At 37.5% G+C, this 13,945-nt stretch overlaps 1 long non-coding RNA gene across 1 annotated transcript; it reads left to right on the top strand.

Annotated features, from left to right (window-relative positions):
• The first annotated feature begins 1,616 nt into the window (after positions 1 to 1,616).
• LOC135260357 (uncharacterized) lies at positions 1,617 to 9,581 on the top strand. Its single transcript, XR_010331543.1, has 3 exons — positions 1,617 to 1,714; positions 7,057 to 7,157; positions 7,565 to 9,581. It is a non-coding gene; the product is annotated as an uncharacterized LOC135260357 (long non-coding RNA).
• Positions 9,582 to 13,945: the final 4,364 nt, after the last annotated feature.

Raw genomic sequence — 13,945 nt, 5'->3', positions numbered from 1 at the left:
CTTATGATAAAAAATCACATGATCATGATCTTTTGCAAACGATTTGTATAAGCCACATTTGAGGCTTATACAACATTGAGGTTTTTAATCCCCTACATTCTCAAACAGGGGGTGGGCTAAAGTTTTTTATGATGTTAACTATCTGAGTTAAACTTTCTATAATGCACCCAGTATCACTTGATTAGTATGGTAATTGGTGCTACATTATTTTGGTACTGTATTTGTAAAAAAGGCATGTAATTTATAGTGAGATTTAATGTATGGTTATATTGTCATGTATGTTTCTTTCTAATCTTTCTAATAATAATTTCCTGCATGTTTTTAACAACTTCTTATACTGTATGTGAATATGTGTATTCTTACTCTTTTTGGATTTCATCTTATCGCATGATAGTGGGGTTTTATTGTATATTGTGTATATATATCAAAAAAGCAGGTTCAGTTTGCCAGTCAAAAATATGAAAAGGAAAACATGGCAAACAAGTGGGAGTCCAAGGCATTCTGGACTCCCACTTGTTTTCCATATTTACTTTTTCTTATTTTTGACTGGCAAACTGAACCTCTTTTTTAATCTATTTGCATTTCCTCCTCTTTCCAATGAGCACCTTTTTGGCTATTATTTTTATCCATGCAGCACTCCTTCTCTCACTTCTTTTGTATATTGCGTATACATTATGTGAGGAGTATCAGTGCTCATTTGTTTTGCAGGTCCCTGGAGTCCAAGAACGAAGATAACTTTTAAATTTTAGTCTGGCACTATGTATTTATATTGTCCCAGGAGGTGGACAGACTAGGCTCCTGGGAATATATTACAGCATTGTTTGTCTATATCGGTAGGTTGACGGAACCATATTTTTGCATTTTTGCCCATGTATAGCGACTAAAAAGCTCTTAACACACTGGTTGACTGCAGTCAAATAATCAGTCTACTTGTCATTGGATAAAATGTGCAGTATTCTCTAACTCGGATTTAAATTGAACTTGTTTGTATTGGATTGCAGTGATAAAAAATATCATCCTCATGTTGTTCTTCGTGATCTCCTATACTGTGTGTACTGTGTGCCTAACATTGACGGATTAGAAAACCTGATCAAATTGAGAATATTGCAACTGAATAAAACCGATATTATTCTGCTTATCCCCATCTCCTTCCCCTTTTTTCTGATGATTGAAGTGAAATAAAACACATTTATGATTGATATATCCTGGTTCATGTGAAGCAGGCAGTTTTGTTTTACTGTTACTGTTAAATATTTCATTAATATAAACTCACCCTTGGAAAGGCCGGTCTCAGAATGTAACGCACACCATTTTGTGATTTAGCAATTAGCATCTATTGCCCACCTTCTCCTGATTTAGCAACTAACATTATAATCTGGTTTGCTGAAAGCATCATAATCTTGTCAGCTGAAAGCATGTATATTGTTTCTATGTAACCATGTGTGTCTTGCAGTTGTAGTTGAATCGGACAGAGCGTACATGTCACTGTACAAAAGGCCATCTCCTTTCCCAATTAGTTTGCTGTAGTGCTTTGTGGATTTTAGGTCAGGCTCATCTTTAGCCACCTATGAAAGGATCCAAGTGAATTCTGAGCTCTGTAAAGGCCCCGAGGCGTACCTTAGTTTGCCATGTGCTTTTGTCAGGTAGTGAGTGCAGTTGTCTCCTGCTGTTTCCATGAGTTTTATTCTGTGTTGAGTTCAGTGTGCAGCAAATAGTAAGTTCTCTTGCATTTCATTATATATTGTCATTAGTGTGCAGTTTTTACTTTAGGAGCATGTTTATTTGTGTTTAGTATTTGCATTTAGCATTAAGGTTAGCATGCTAACCTACAAACGAAGTTTGTTGATGCCCATTTACTGCTCATTGGTACATGACCTCTTTTTTATCAATTCAACGCACTTTTGCTGACAATATTTAGAGTCATTTACATGTTGCGGTACACTAGTAGAGGTAACAAGTTACTTGTACATGTTAAGATAAAGAATAGCTACCTTGTGGAGCATGACTTAATGTTAATTATTTCAGGCACTTTAATAATTTAGCTCCCTCATGTTAGTGCCTATCTGTTATCTTGTCTACATATTTAATGGAAATGTATTTTCTTCAGTTTTTTTGTTTTGAAAATCCACGTACACACACCTGACAAACTCAAGAACACAAGTTAGCCTTAAGCTCTTGAGAAGTCTAAATTAAATTAAAGAATAAGGTCTGGTTGAGTGGCACATATAATTTATGTGGGTGTGTGAAGATCACAATAAGTACTTCCTGTTTGGACATTGTGCATCTTGTGCCCTTATTGGACATCTGTGGTGCCTGCTATCCGGTCAGTAACTACCACCTAAGAGGAATATCAACTGTGAATATATAAAAGCTACTTTACATGCCTAGCATTGCAGTGTCTCCACTAAATTCATGTAGCAGCAGTGGCCTGCTGCTACACAATTCTGACCACCATTGCACGCAAAGTAGGTGAAATGATCCAATTTCTCATCATTAATCTGTGTGCAGCCCGACTCTGACTGGTGCTTAGTGCCACATTCCTCCATCATAGCACCTTAATTCAAGACCAACACCAAGTCCAATCCTGCTTTACATGGTCACATTAATTAAATGATTGCACTGTGAGACCCGGTGAAACTAGACTGAGAGCAAGGATGGTAGACGAGCAAGGGCTAACTCATTAAAATTGATGTGATACTCAAAGATATAGCAGCAGCATTCCAATACAGGTTGCACATGGACTCTGCCAGTCACCGATCGCATGTTATGGAGCGAATACTGGCCGTTTCGATCCACAGCCAAGCGATTGGTGTTCTCCTAATATTGTCGGCAATGTGAAAATTAATTGAAATATGTTTAATTTCCAGAACTGTGCAGTTTTGACTGTTAACACCCTGGTTTGATGTCCGGTACTCTGAATACCGAACACAAGTGCATAAACTGTTAAAACACCTCACTTATCCAACATGTAAAATATATTTAATTTATTTAATTTGGTAATTATTTGGTATTATCAGATATGAGTTATCAATTAAATAACCAAATTAATTGATTGGCCGAGCAAACTGTTGGATCAACCTTTATCAAAATGTACAACTCACAACCAGATGAAAATTAAGAAATGTATTAAATTACAACAAATATTCCCATCTAATCTAAAGAAGAGGTTCAACTACCCTAAAACAATTAACAAAGGTTACAGACATGGACAGTAACACAAGACATGAATGAAAGAAGATACCAAACCATAGCTTGTTTGTCCCAAAGTAATCCAAAGAAGTGCCAATACCAAAATTCAAATACCAAAAGACAGCAGAATATTCCAAAAAGAGACCAGGGATGAAATATAGAATGCCAGAGCTAGATGCAGGACTCAGATGCCTCAAATTTTATCTAGTGAAATAGAGAAGGGGGGAGGGGGCCGGACACCCCCTCTGACAGACACATGCACACGCATTCACACCTGAAATGGTTCCTGCTCCTTATCTCTTATCTCCTGGCTATGCTTTCAGAGTGCTTTGAAGCTTCCTATGGCTGAGAACGGCCAAATTATGGCTGAGAAGTCTGACTATATATGTGTGTGTGTGTGTGTGTGTGTGTGTATACACTCACCGGCCACTTTATTAGGTACACCTGTTCAACTGCTCATTAATGCAAATATCTAATCAGCCAATCACGTGGCAGCAACTCAATGCATTTAGGCATGTAGACATTGCCAAGACGATCTGCTGAAGTTCAAACCAAGCATCAGAATGGGGAAGAAAGGTGATTTAAGTGACTTCGAACGTGGCACGGTTATTGGTGCCAAACGGGCTAGTATTTCAGAAACTGCTGATCTACTGGGATTTTCACGCACAACCATCTCTAGGGTCCGAAAAAGAGAAAATATCCAGTGAGCGGCAGAAAATGCCTTGTTGATGCCAGAGGTCAGAGGAGAATGGCCAGACCGGTTCGAGCTGATAGAAAGGCAACAGTAACTCAAATAACCACTCGTTACAAACGAGGTATGCAGAAGGGCATCTCTGAATGCACAACACGTCGAATCTTGAAGTAGATGGGCTACAGCAGCAGAAGACCACACCGGGTGCCACTCCTGCCAGCTAAGAACAGGAAACTAAGGCTACAATTGGCACGGGCTCACCAAAATTGGACAAGAGAAAATTGGAAAAATGTTGCTTGGTCTGATAAGTCTCGATTTCAGCTGCGTCTTTCAGATGGTAGGGTCAGAATTTGGCGTAAACAACATGAAAGCATGGATCCATCCTGCCTTGTATCAATGATTCAGGCTGGTGGTGGTGGTGTAATTGTGTGGGGGATATTTTCTTGGCACACTTTGAGACCCTTAGTACCAACTGAGCATCATTTAAACGCCTACCTGAGTATTGTTGCTGACCATGTCCATCCCTTTATGACCACAGTGTACCCATCTTCTAATGGCTATGACGCACCATGTCACAAAGCTCAAATCATCTCAAACTGGTTTCTTGAACATGACAATGAGTTCACTGTACTCCAATGGCCTCCACAGTCACCAGATCTCAATCCAATAGAGCACCTTTGGGATGTGGTGGAACGGGAGATTCGCATCATTGATGTGCAGCCGACAAATCTGCAGCAACTGCGTGATGCTATCATGTCAATATGTACCAAAATCTCTGAGGAATGTTTCCAGTACCTTGTTGAATCTATGCCATGAAGAATTAAGGCAGTTCTGAAGGCAAAAGGGGGTCCAACCCGATACTAGCATGGTGTACCTACTAAAGTGGCTTGGTAAGTGTATACATACCCACCCAGATGAGTGATAAATTAAAGGGAGAAACCTGAATCAATGAGTGAAGAAACATAACAAATTCAGATGCTTCCATACAGGTGTTTTTGATTTTACATTACATTACATTACAGGCATTTGGCAGACGCTCTTATCCAGAGTGACGTACAACAAAGTGATTTTGGATCAAGATGGCAAAAGGAAAAGATCTAAGTGATTTTGAAAGAGGGTTCATTATTGGGACACAGATGGCAGGAGCTTCAGTCACAAATACTGCTCAACTGGCTAGTGCTTCAATATGAACAGTGACTAATGTGGTATCTGCATTTATATCTATGGGAAAAACATCAGTAAATAGGGTCAGAAATAGTCAAAGGTGCATGTTTGATGACCCTGATGCTCACGCATTAGTGTGATATGTAAGGAAAATCTGGATCTTATCTATCTTAGACTTTTTAAAATCACAAGAAGCCTAATACCTTTATTTAGTGTAAGTAAAATAGGCGCTGAAGTTCCAAGAAATTTGGCAAAGAAGAAGGAGAGAACTAGAACTGGGTGGGAACCAGATGCATACCGTGCTGTGAAATTATTTGCATCCTTCTTGACGTCTTCTGTTATTACATATTTGTCACATTGGATTGTTTTAAATCTTTAGACAAAATGTAATATTAGACAAATTTATTTCATTTATTTAATGAAAAAAGGTAGCAAACACCCATAGTGATTGGGACTAAGACATATTTTTTTATTGATTTGGCACTGTACTCCATAATTTTAGATTTGCAACAGTTCATATGGGGCTGAAGTGTACATTCTCAGCTTTTATTTACAGCACTTTTTATAAATAGTCCCCCCATTTCAGGGCGTCATGACGTTTGGAACAAATGGTTCCACAGGTGTTTCTGATTTGTCAGGTGTGTTCAATTGCTTCCTTAGATCAGCTTTAAGAAAGCTTTTAGTATCTATGTATCTATATAATAATAATAAAAATAATAATAATACTTAATTGACATATTATATAATTGTCATTTAAATGTACATACATTTACATGCATACATGAAAGCATAAATGAACAGCCTTTATCTGTAGTCAGTATTTTTTATTTTTAATATTGCTGCTTGCTGCTGTAGGGCGAACTGTACATTGTTGTGTAAAGATTGTGTGGGATTACTGGGGGGTGTTTACTATGGTGCAGGAATATACTTTTCTTCACTAAAGTACTGTCTTTCCTAGTATTGATTTATTTGTTGATTTTTTTTGTTGGTTTCTCATCTCACACATTGACCCTTTTCAAACCACAGTCTGAATACCCATCAATGGTAACATTAGTCTCCCGAGATAACAGTCTTATTGTTATAAAAGACTTGTCCCTAGTCCATTAACAGTCATGATTTGTACCTTTAATTAGCCTATCATTGAATTATCATTTTTCTTTATTAATGAAGAAATCTAGTGCTTTCTGTCATTTAGTTTCATTCAATAATTCATATTTATTAATTATTATTAATACATATTAATTCATATTTATAATGCATTATTTACCATTATTCATTCCATCACATTCTTTTTCAATAAACTATTTAATCGTAATTTCAATCCTTTCTGTGTCTACTTTGAACACAGGTGAATTCAAATCTCCTATAGCCATGCTCTGTCTCATCTGCTCACTGTGTGTCTGATCTCAGTTTTTGCAGCACTGATATTGTGTTTTTGCACTGTAGAGGGGATCATCTAAAATTAATTGAATAATTCTTATGTCTTTACAGTTGTTTTTGCACTACAACAAGATCAATGGACAAAATATTAAAACATGCTCTTTCAAATTATCTGTCATTTAAACTTTAATAATATGGGTTTGCATAATTTGAAAGTTTGAGATTGCCTAATTGATGTTCAGTGAAAATCCTCTGTGCAGTTGTGTCAAATACAGCCAAGATTTAGACAAGAGATAGGCAAGCTCACGTAGAATTGCACGGATTTAACCAGTTATGATCTGCAAACCTAACCTATGGAATGCAACTTTCAGTGGTCCAACAAACAGATGCAGGCACCTACCAGGTCCCGGCATTCATGTAGATAGGTGCCAAGGCAGTAGGGGCACACATTACCTGGTCATCCAGTTTCTTAAAGTGCAAGGGACACTAGCATCTATGAAGACTGTGTTAATGATGCACTGCCAGAGAGGTGACAACTTTCATAGAGTTGATGCCATTAGCAGTACACTGCTGGGGAGATGGCAGTTTTGCAGTCTAATCTCTCCTTTTTGTTTTCCCTTATCTGGGACTAGGAACAGATGCTTCAGAATGCCTCAGACTGCACATTTTCATGCTTGTGCTAGCAGTTGTGGGCCTGCGTATGAGGTACCAATACATCTGAACCTGGATGCAGGTAAGAGAGCTCCTTATAAACATAGCTTTGGAAAGGGAACTCACTTCAACATGTTACAGCTGATTTATTAGCTGTATTCAATTGCTGGGCAGGCTGCATTTTTATGTCATACCTATGTCTTTGTGTGCACTCAATCTCTGTATGTGCGTCAGTTCACTATTAGCAAGTTACACAAGTAAATCAATAAACATTCTGGTGAATGGTAATTATTTTAGTCATTGGTCATGATGAAAGCAACAAATTATAGAAAGCAAGACAAGTCTTTTCCTATTTGCAAGGAAGAAACAGCTGTCAAAATGCCTAAGAGGATTTTAATAACCATGTGGTAAATGTGGTAAAACACTGTCAAAGGTATACAGTACATCTGAGAGATACATTCACATGGGAAGGTTGTTCTCTCCTGATAGGACTGCCTGTTGGACCATACAAAACCAGATGAGGAACTTGGTATTCTGCTGCAGAATACACTGGGTTTTATTCAAGGTTTGTGGAGCCAGAGATGGACATAACACCCTGCAGTGGTGCATTAAAGGAGCTTAGGACAATGCTGGAAGACATTAATGGCTTGGAGAAGTGACATCCAGTGATTTGAGGGCATGCAGAATTTACAAAACTTACAAAATTATGGAAATGAATAAATAAATAAATAAATTAATTAATTAATTAATTAATTAATAGGGAAAGTAGTTCATAAATCAGAAGGATTATTTAATATCTAAAGCCTGGAGAAAAAATTCTATAGCATATATATAGCCAAATTACCTAGTATAAATCAAAGATGGATATAATAATGTTAAACTGCACTAGCATCTTAAATAATTGCCATTAAGTAGAATATTACTAGAAGCAAAGTGTGTTTAAATGAGTGGATTAAAAAATCCATTCATAAATTACAGGTAAATTTTTACAAATGCCTGAACAAAGCAGTGCTCGGCAAAACTTTTGATGAAGTACAAAAGTGCAGCACCATATAGTCATAAAATCTTGGTTTTAATGACATTTGTAGAATCCACATTGTTGTTTTCCCACACCTTTCAGTGAATGGTTGACAGAAACATTGAGCAGAGCTCAAGGTATGCAAACCTAAAGGGTTCTGTTTAAATTGAGTGCACCATTATACTGTATTATAATTATTATTATTCTTCACTGACATATTTATATTATTGTCATTAAATGAATACACATTTACATGCATACAAAAAAGTATACCTGAACAGCCTTCATTTGTAGTTCTTTTGCAGAAATGCCTAAAGGTTAATTTTGGGCAACCATGCTGGAGCAGCAAATGCGAATAGCTGGTGAGAGCAGGAGAAATAAACATACTAAATGAAGTAAATACTCAAATGCAACCATTTATTTAAAGGGAATGTGTAGAACATCCTGATTCATTAGTGTTACGGTCACAACTTCACCAGACCTTTAACTGATTAGAAATTCAATTGCCACCTTGCAAATGTGTCACGTGAAACATGCATCTATGCTGTTAGAATACTAGACCTGATTTGGGCACAAAATTTGCCTAAATGTAATTCCACCTAAAAGAAGCATACCAAATGTATTATTGCAACTGCTCAGTATGTTCAATTTAAGACCAGCTCATGGCTCTTTCTTTCTCTCACTCCTTTAGTTCACTTCTCATTTGTTGGCTCCTTTTGTTTGCTTCTTGTTCCCTTCAAAAAAGGTGTTTTTGTGTGTGCAAATTGTTACATTACACATCCCTCATCTTGGAGGCAAATTTTATACCTCTATTTAATTTACCTATTAATGACTTTCTGATTTGGATGGCAACATTCTTCCATGTACAGCATGTGGTGCTTGCATTTCAACTTGTGGCTCACTCATGACCCCATTCCCACTGGTAAATCTGGTTTGTATTATTAAACAGATCACATTAACTAGTTAAGTAATCAATCAGGTCAACCAGGGCCCACAATAAGCAGAAAATGGCAGAAAATAGCCAGAGCTCTTCTGGGCCTCTGATGGGTCATTGCTCAAAGTCCTCTCAGTGGCACACAATAAAGTAAAATATCTTTTGTGGATTGTTCTGCTCTCATCACACACCACTGACTCCTCTGATCAGTCGGGCGCGTGCAGTCTGCCTGTGCTGGCTGTATGTGACGTGTGCTCCACTGACACGTTGACTGCACAGCTCAGCTAGCTGACAGCAGAGAGAAAAAAAGCAAGCCACTGGCAGCCCACATTTTAGATTGAACAAACTGTGCAGTGGTAGCTATCCAGTTTGGGTTTACTATTAATATCATTACTATTAATCCCTAGCTAGATAGCTACTGTACCACCACAGTTTTTTCTCCATCTAAAATGCAGGCTGCCAATCACTGCTTTCTTCTGTCTGCTGTCAACCAGCTGAGCTGCTGAGCTGTGGGTATTAATATCACACCATTAATATTTATGATAATTATGTGAGTTGCATCTATTTTTTCATAATTAAAATAAAGTAATAAAACAATGGCAAATATTTTAGAGCTGCAAACTTGTTGTACAGCATTATTATTTTTAAAACAAGTGCATGTTGGAGGGCATGGTCATGACATGACCGTCTTACAGGTTATTTGCTACTTTTTCAGCTTTGTAAACTCCTGCAGTCAGTTAAATGGTTTAATGTGGTCTATTACATGACAATATGACAACTTATAGCAACTGGATGTGTATGCTTCATATTTTTGAAAAGTAACCTTCCTGTTCCATTTAACAGCAGTCGCACATTTGTGCTCTGCATTAACACTTATTCAGTAATATCTATTTTTATTCCTATTACCCCCTTTCTAAGACATTACGAAATCCACACAGCCTTTTACCTGGTCTGTTATATAGCACATAAATGCTTTTGGAATCAGGCTAAAGATGTGCCATCAATATTAACAATTATGCCTGAAGATCCATGACCACCTACACTGTCCCATGCAATTGTAGTAGAGACAAAAATTCAGTTGGGACAACAGATTGTAATTGATTGTTGCCAGTTCCCCTGACTGATTTCGAGACATAAACAGTTCCATTGCTACTTCTAAGAATGGTCTCCCTAACCTATAATTAAAGACACCAACAGAGCATGTATACTTTTTACCTGTGTTGTGTGTCTGCAGACACTGCATACAACATTCATTCTTTTTACCTGTACTATGTTTCTGTAAATGCAACATTCATCCTTTATATGCATACTATTTACCTCAGGCTTGCTTCAGGCTAATGTCTCAATAATTCTCACTCCTTTCTCAGGTCCTTACCACAAAGGACTTGACTAATGATCCATGGACAAAATGAAGCATTTAAATTTCTTCATTAATCATTCATCTCCAGCTCATTGAAAATGTTAAACTTCCACCAAATTAAGATAGAATATTGAAAAGTGATTGAGGGAGACAGTTATTTGAACAGAAAAATAAATAAATAAATGAATCCATAAATAAAAGTTCAACATGGAAAAGTGCCTAATGGTATCACAGAGGCATAGTTAGGGTTACAAAGGTATGGTTTTAGTAGGCTAATAGGATAGAGAAATCTGTGGAAGCGTACAGTTACTGTCAACACCTCCAGTAATTATTCTCTCTTCCAATTAATGGTGACATAGATTAATTATCAGATGAGGCAAAGCCAATTGCAATCATTCACCCAGAGCTAAAATTAGATCATTCCTGACAACAGCATGAAAGTCACCTGCTTCATTGTTATGGATTTGCTGTAAGTAGAAAGGATGGCAAAGCTTTCTGGGAGGTGAGTGAGTTGTCTGTCACAGGTGAATGTCCAATTACACTTTTATCTGAACTGTAGACTTCTTTATGCTTTTTAAATCACCATCTAGAGCAAAATTCTTGTTAGCTATAGCCTCATCTGTGGCAGTTGAGTTGTCTATCAAGGAATGCAGAGATGCGCTCGATGGTTTTTGACAACTCGTCCTGTTTAAATGAGCAAACAGAATCAATGAATTCTGACTAATTAAGTAACAGAGCATTATTGCTGAGTCAAACATGAATGACATTGGTGTCCAAACAATAACAATGATTTTATCCGTCCTCGCTCTCGTTTACAATATGGTAAACTGCAGGGATATTTCTTCTTTTTTATTTTGGAAGAGAATGAACAAAAAGAGCCTGGTGAACAGTGTGCAGGTTCAGTGCACAACTGTTTTAAAAACCTCTGCAACCAGTTTTTCTATTAAACTGCCTGGCACTGTCAACCAGCTTGGGAATCTGAACCAGCTCAGCCATGCAGAAATTCTCTGACTTACAATTATATCAGGAACCAGATCTAGGATTACTGTCCCTTGAGAGCAGGGCAGTGGGCGTCTGCTCCAGTCATGACTGGCCATTCACAACTCACTACACAGCCCTCTTCAGCTAGCCATTGTCAATTATGCTATCCCTGGTGAAAACTCGCAAAACATAAAATGAACAAGACAGAGTCTGGCAGTGTTGTTTCATACTGACAGCCTGATACCCCCCCTCCACCATCCCATCCCATGAAGTCACTTTGAAGAAAAGTAACACTCGCCCCAGTGAAGATTAAAGAACAAGATTAATTGACAATAACAAATGATAGAAAGTGCCATTGCTCCAATGGTCACCACATACCTAAATATATAATAGTATTTATTCTGACATGATCAAACTGCACCGGAGTAAACAGGAGGGGAGTCTGCTCATCTGTACACACGTCCGTCCTGTGTATGTCAAATATATTTTTTTAAATAACTCATTCAGAATCAATCAAAATACAGTGCAACTCTGCCCTTCCAGTCTTCCACCAGTGGGCCCTCTAGGTCAGGGCCCCTGGGCCAGACCCATCCCCCTCTTCCTCTTTCTCCCCATCAACCCCCCACTCCCCCCTCCCCTCCCATGACCCCTTCCACTACGACATCAGAATGTGTCATTTTCGGTTCTCCTGTCATGTATAGCATGAGAGAAATTAGCAGATCTGTCATCTAATGTAAGAAAAAACAATGTCCCTTTAACCGCTTTGAGGAACTGCAATTCAATGCATTGTCTATGTAAACACATTCGGTTTCTTCAATAAAAACTGTTTTGGAACTTCTGACTTAGGAATAGAGAATTGCTCATCCAAAACCCAAGGTGAAATAAATGTATAGTTTTTTGCTGTTCCTGTTCAAGCCGGAAAAAAAAGCTCAAGCATAGCACACAGCAGATATAGAATATTGATCTACAAGATAAGTATTGTTGTCATTTATAACATTTGCAATTGATTGTAGACTATTTATGAACTAGATTTTTGCAAATGTGTTAATTCACAGTACTGTCTTGGTTTTGAGTTAAAACAGTATGTTGATATACATCAACATTATATTTAACAATGTTCACAGTAAAAAAAGAATGCCTGGATTAATCTACAGAAATGTGACACTTGCTACACATTCATAGGCTTGAATTCATACAAACCACTTACTGACTTGTTTAAATGAGATAAGTACTCATATAAACCACTAACCTGTATAAACTAGATAAATAAGAAGTACAAACCACTCATTAATTCATACAAACCACTTGACTTTCATTAATTCGTAAAACAATGACTTACTAAGCTATAAAACGTTAGTTAAATTAAAAAAATGAGTGCTCCAAAAAAATGTTTCCATACAGTGCCATGAAAAAGTACTTCCCCCCTTCCTGATTTCCTCTATTATTGCATATTTGTCATGCTGAATGGTTTTAGGTCTTTAGACAAAATGTAATATTTGACAAAGGGAACCTGAGCAAACACAAAACACATTTTTTCAATTATTTAATATATTTAATGAAAAAAGCTATCAAACACCCATGTGAAAAAGTTAATTGTCCCCTTAATTATTCAATCAACCAATTAACCAAATTTAATTGGTAATTAAATGCAGATGAATGAACACGGCCAGGCTTGATTACCTCACTCATCTTGAACCTTACTGTCAGAGTGAAGTAGTCACCACAAAGTTTCTACAAGCACACTAAGCCACGATCAGAGGAAATTTCAAAAAGAGAAAAGAATTGTTCAAATATATCAGTCTGGAAAGGGTTGCAAAGTCATTTCTAAAAGCACCCGGTGGCGGATAATATTCTATGGACAGATGAGGAACTTTTTTGGAAAACACAGTTATCATTGTTAGGAGTAAAGCAAATGAAGCATGAAGTAATAACATCATACCTGTAGTCAAACTTGGCGATGGTAGTGTGATGGTGTGGGGATGCTTTGCTGCCTTGGACCTGGACAACTTGCCATTATTTGAAGGAACCATGAATTCTGCCCTGTACCAGAAAACTCTTAAAGAGAACGTCCGATCATCAGTCTGTGAGCTGAAGCATTATTGGGTTATGCAACAAGACAATGATCGAAAACACAAAAGCAAGTCCAAATCTGAACGGCTAGCTTTGGGGCTAACATAGCTATCTCACGACTGCATATTTCATGGATAACTGAGGCTGTTAACCTGGTTTAACCTGGCTATAGAGTAAATGCACGCGACTGTTTCGCTCAGCCATAGTATCAATATTTTCACTTATTGTGGTCCAGGATAAAGAATACCTTCACAAATAATTTCACAAATATTTAGGGAACTCTTGTAAATCTACTAAGGTGGTTTCTATTTGCATTTAAACATGTTTTAAATAGGCTACTGAAGGCCACCAGTCCATGGCATGGTTAAGTAACCAAAGCATTGCCCACTGGTGTTGATGAACATGAGTTGTCAGTCTAATTACACAGGGGAAAGGCAGACAGCAAGATCGAGGCAAGTTTTCCTAGACTTCTCACAAAGTTCCCTACATGGCCAAAAGTATGTGTAC

The sequence above is a fragment of the Anguilla rostrata genome, chromosome 8 (genome assembly GCF_018555375.3).
Source record: "Anguilla rostrata isolate EN2019 chromosome 8, ASM1855537v3, whole genome shotgun sequence".
Taxonomy (NCBI): Eukaryota; Metazoa; Chordata; class Actinopteri; order Anguilliformes; family Anguillidae; genus Anguilla; species Anguilla rostrata.
The sequence above is the reverse complement of the archived record's forward strand: the minus strand, read 5'-3'. Positions and strand labels throughout refer to the sequence as shown.